General features: G+C 34.3%; 2 non-coding genes across 2 annotated transcripts; both read right to left on the reverse strand.

Moving 5' to 3' along the window:
* Window positions 1–340: 340 nt before the first annotated feature.
* Window positions 341–538, reverse strand: LOC149002198 (U2 spliceosomal RNA). Its single transcript, XR_016170493.1, has one exon. It is a non-coding gene; the product is annotated as a U2 spliceosomal RNA (small nuclear RNA).
* Window positions 539–2,246: 1,708 nt separating this feature from the next.
* Window positions 2,247–2,406, reverse strand: LOC149002199 (U1 spliceosomal RNA). Its single transcript, XR_016170598.1, has one exon. It is a non-coding gene; the product is annotated as a U1 spliceosomal RNA (small nuclear RNA).
* Window positions 2,407–5,536: the final 3,130 nt, after the last annotated feature.

The raw sequence follows: 5,536 nt of genomic DNA on the forward strand, positions 1-5,536 counted from the left end.
ATCTCCTTCAAGCTAATGAAAATGTTCATTTCCATTAGTGTTTTTTGCTTTGGGTTTTGTTAATCCAGCCGATGTAACCAACCCAAAAAAAAAAAAATTATAGTGTATGCCATGATTGTTTTCATGGTTGGAATATGTAGTATGCCCTTAGAAAGGAGTAGGGCTAATTTCGGAAATAATTTTGAATGGTCAGTAGTTTGATGCATGATACCATTGTATTGGAATCGATGCATCTAAAAGATCACAACTGTCGGATACGCATCTTGGGATGTGATAAACTTATGGAATTGATTTGCCCTAAACAAGGAAATATAATAATAAAATTTAGAATTAGCATTGGTAGGGGTGCGCCAGGCCCATGCAGTAGTGCAACGCATGGGCGACGCGCGCAAGGACCCCAATAGCAAGCTACTGTAGTGGACCCTCCCCCAAGAAAAATTAATTTAATATCATGTGGATCGATGATCCACGTATCAGATATTAAACTGATAAGAACAGATACTACACTTGATCTTAGCCAAAAGGCCGAGAAAGGTATGCTTACAAATGGGTTTCTGTTTCTCTTTTGTAGAGAGGTTTCACCTTATACCTTGTCTCTCTCCAACCGATGTGGGACTATGGAGCATTCTCTTCTCTTGCTCTGAGTCTCCATTGTTTACTTCTTGTTTTTGGGTAGAAATTTCTATTGTTTACTTACATGGGCTGAGACTGAGAGTGCGTTCGCATGTACCAAGAGACGACCCCATCTTGCCATAAGCCATAAATAAGGTTGACTGGGTTTACTAAGAGAGGATTTTTATTTGTAGTACTGGCTGCTGCCAACGGTCGTGATCACGCTATGTAATTGAAATAAGATCAAATGGTTGAAAATCAAATTACAGGAGGTTACTTGTAAATATCAATAGAATATCGGCCCGGATGAACCTCAAATCCAAAAAAATATCAGTAGAATATGAGTAGCCATTCACATCAATGTTATCTTAGAGAGTTAAGACCAGCCACCCACGGTAGAATATCAGTAGCCGTCAATCAAGAAAGCCACTAGAAGAAAGTTTGCCATCAAGCAGGAATATCTGAAGAAATATCAAGGTACTGCAAGCCAGAGAGGTTTCCTAGGTTGTGAGGAATAGAACCACTATAACCTTTCACAGGTTTGGATGAACCAAGAAAATCCATCCATTTTTTAGAATTCCAAAAAAAATCGGCCCAAATCTCCTACAGGCTGGGGCTGAGCCAAGATTAAATATCAAGGGGCTGAATAATAAGTCAGGATTAACTCCCCTTCGGACGAGCATTAATGCCACCACATGTATTGTGTGGGCTCATATAAGACCCATTGCTGAATTATTTTATTATATTTTTGTTCAATTACTTCAACAATTTTTTTTCTTTTAATAGAACAATTACTTCAATAATTAATTCAAAACAACATCCAATGTACAATGTTTGAAAAAAATTAATTCAATTTGTTAAATAATTAAATTAAAAATTTTAAATTAAGTCGTTTTCAAGAAAGAATAACAGAAGAAAAAAAAATAGACAGAGAAATTGAGAAAGAAAGAAAAAGGAGTACCTATTACTTAAATAATTATTTCAATATAATTTTAGAAAAAATAATTAGCACAGCAATTAAATTGAAAAAAATTCAATTGATTCATGCATTCGTGTTTTCTACGGTTTTGTGAAAAGAATACGTGAAAAGTTGAGAGAGAGAGAGTGAATAGGAGAAGTATGAGGAAATAAGAGAGAAAATAGGGAATAAAAGAGGGGATTTAAGAGAGAATAAATAAAAATAGAAACATGAAAGAATAGATATAGGGAAGTTTATGTGGCTCCCCCATTACCTGTGGGAATGATTTCGAAAGTCCAATACCCAAAAAAATGATATTTGCTAACAGCAAAAAGCAAAAAATAAAAAATAAAAAAAGTATTTGGAGCTGCAACATAACGAAGAAAATCAATCAATATAAGATTGATTTGAATTCAAATCCAACATAGTACGTATGGATACATTTCTATCCAACTTCATATGTGGAATTCAAAGGGATTAAAATAGGAAACTAATACTCTAAATCATAGAACTATCTGATACTCTAAATCATAGAACTATATATAATAATGAAATATACAATCAACCAACATTTTTTAAATTTGAAGAGACTCAGAAGAAATGGTCTGATCCTCTGATTTCAATTCCAAATCATAAATGAAATCAAGAACTTGTAAAACATTGTATAAGAAATTGGTAGGGGCCGCGCGAACGCGTACCCCCTCTTCCACAAATTATGACGTACACTCTCCCACTTGAGGAGATGTTAGGCGGGCACCCCTCCCAAGTGCAATGGAAGTCACCAACCTAGGCCATGACCCTTCTTGATCAGCCATTAACCCCGTCCAGGTAAGTATGTTTTTCTGTTTTTCTTTTACATATTTATATTCTACTCTCCTTTCTCTTTTCTAATACTTGGTCGATGTGGGATTAAAAGATATGTGCTCATCTTAGAGTCTCTTTCCGCCTGCCTAGCCTCAAACCCTTGAGTATAGCATGAGACTGGAGGTTCATTTATTCAAAAGCCCAGCTAGGGGTGTCAACGGTGCGGTTTGGAGCGGTTTCCGGCCAGGCCTAACGGTTTCGGGCTGAAAAACCCCCAGCCCAAACCAGCCCATTTAAAAGATAACGGTTTCGGTGCGGTTTCGATTTGGTGCGGTTTGGGTTCGGGTTGACTAACAGTTTGAAAATAAAACGGTGAAAATGAAATTTGAAACCCTGATGCCTGATTCACAAAAGCGAAAATGTTAAAGACTGAAAGTCTGAAACTGAAACAACGTTAACGATTAAGATTAAGACTTAAGAGTTAAGAGTTATCAATTAAGACTTTTAAATTTTAAAATAATAAAACTAAATGAAATTTGAAAATTAAAAAGTTAACGATTAATATTAAGACTTAAAGAGTTAAGAGTTATCAATTAAGACTTTTAAATTTTAAAATAAAAGAACTAAATGAAATTTGAAAATTAAAAAGTTAACGATTAAGATTAAGACTTAAGAGTTAAGAGTTATCAATTAAGACTTTTAAATTTTAAAATAATAAAACTAAATGAAATTTGAAAATTAAAAAGTTAAAACTTAAAACTTAAGCAATTCTCAACTACTCAAACTCAAGTCTCAACGACTCAAACACCGAAACTCATGGATCATTAATTACATTTAAACAATTCCAAACAAAATTTAATTACATTTAATATTTTAATTTTATTTATGTAAAGACTAACGGGCTGACGGGCGCACACGGGCTGGGCCGGGCCAGCCCGAAACCGTTCGGGCTGAGGACCCTCAGCCCAATTATGGCCCATTATGGATCGGTTCGGGCTATAACAGGCCGGTTCGGTCCGGTTTTAACGGTTTAGGTTGAAAATTGACACCCTAAGCCCAGCCTTTTCTTTCCACTGAACTTGTGATCTTAATAAATAAAAGTTCTGCATAAATTTTAATCACCGACCAGTTCACCAGTGGGTTATCTCTCTTTCATGCCTTCCAACTTCCATTCACATCCAAAAACTAACTAAAATAATGAAGCTAAAGTCTCAAAGCACTCTCAATTCCCATATGCAGAACCCAATAATAAACCCTTCTCTCTTGGGTATTTTCTTTTGTTAATTATATCTTCTCCCTCGTCTGCTCTTCTAACCCAGGTAGCTTTCAAAAAGAGAAAGATTGATTGCAATCTGCAACTTGCGCCTTGCGGGCAAAGAGAGAATTTGCAGTGGCAGAAGCACACAACTCAAAAAACAGTGATTCACAAATAGAAGAAGGTTCCCAAGTTTGGGGGTTTTCATTTTTTTCCCCTATTAATGTTGAAAACCCAAGATTAATTTGGGTGTTAAGTCGGTCCCTAGGCAACTTAGCAGTCCAGAATGGTCAGAACTATTAAAATTGCATTTCTAAAATTAATACAGAACAAAAAACAGGGGAGCCGCAACTCACAAGACTTAAAATGATAGAATAGTATCAACGAGAGTTGGTCCAAGTGGTAAGCAGCTTGGTTCGCTTAAGCAAGGTTCCAGTATTGAATCCTTGTGGATGCAAAAAATCCCCGCTAGGAGCCCTCTCTCGGCTGGATGTTGGTCTAGCCTACTAGCGAAAATCGAACGGATAGAGCAGATGGTCCAACTATAAAACTTCTTTTTCATTACTTCCATGGTCGTGCCTGGTGGCTTGTAGCGATTGAAGTGGCGAGTGCAGTTATGGGGAGTTTCGAGGGAAGTCTCATCCACCACAGCCAGGTGTGCGACGCGGGTCAAACACCGGTCTACAAACCGGGGTTGGCAAACAAAAAATAAAAATAAAAAAAATCATAGAATAGTAAAGCTGTTAATCCTTGCTAGCAGAGAAAAATTAGAGTAAATTATTCAAATAGATCTGAGAAACATAAATGCCCTGCCACCCCTAAATAAAAGCTTAAAGCACTGACACCCCCACTTTATATTTAAAAAGTATAAAGACCCCAAAATTGAATTTTTCATTAGATATATTTATCAAATTTTTCACTGAAAACAGTTAAATCACTGTTTATTCTCAAAAATATCTATATAATAAATAGTGTTTGAAAGGTTTTTAATAACAAATTGGTCAAATATATCCAATGAAAATCGAATTTTTGGGTCTTTGTGCTTTTTAAACATAAACTGGGTGTCAGTGTTTTAAGGCTTCTATTTTGGGGTGCCAGTGCAATTTGTTCTATGTATGGTAACAAACTGAGAAATGTAAAGCATATGATTCCTCTTGAGAATGACGAATCTGTTGTATAGCAGCCGTTCTAACATTAGGGTTTGAGAGTGAGTATGTGAGAAAAGAGGGAAAATTATGGTTTTTATAAAAGAATGTATATTGACTATTTTAAATAAACCTGCAAATAAATGAAGAGAATGAAATTCTCTCACCGGTATCCATTTTAGATAGAAATTCTATTATGAATTTTAGAGGTTTTTTTTTTAATTTTAAATAAAAATAAAACTGATAATAGATGTCAAACTATTTAAATTAATGAAAAAATCTCATAATTAAGAATGATAATTGATACCAAAAAGAGCCTAAGAACAAGCACTAATAACAACTACACTTACTAAAGTTAACTTCTCTAATTGTAATTTTCTATTCAATTCCTAAGTCGTTAGTAATAATATAAAAAACTACATTTCTTTCGTAAGTATAATAATAATTATTATTATTAATAGATAATTTTACTTCAAATATAATAATTGATAAGCGTAAGACACCAAAAGAGGCCAAGAAAATCTCTTTATTGAATTCCCGGTTTATAATTTCAACAATATTATATTAATGACAGTCGTACATTTTCAACACAATTTGTTAATAGAATTAATAAATATAATTTGTACATGAAATTGAAACCATTTTCCAACATCATTCATACTACTATTTGTTAAAAATAAATAAATAAATAAATAACCGTTATCCAATGGAGAAAATTTGAGAGGCTTGAAAAAATCCTTTATTCTCTATCTAATTAAATTA

The sequence above is a fragment of the Hakea prostrata genome, chromosome 10 (genome assembly GCF_041222555.1).
Source record: "Hakea prostrata isolate BN-2017 chromosome 10, UWA_Hpros_2, whole genome shotgun sequence".
Lineage (NCBI taxonomy): Eukaryota > Viridiplantae > Streptophyta > Magnoliopsida > Proteales > Proteaceae > Hakea > Hakea prostrata.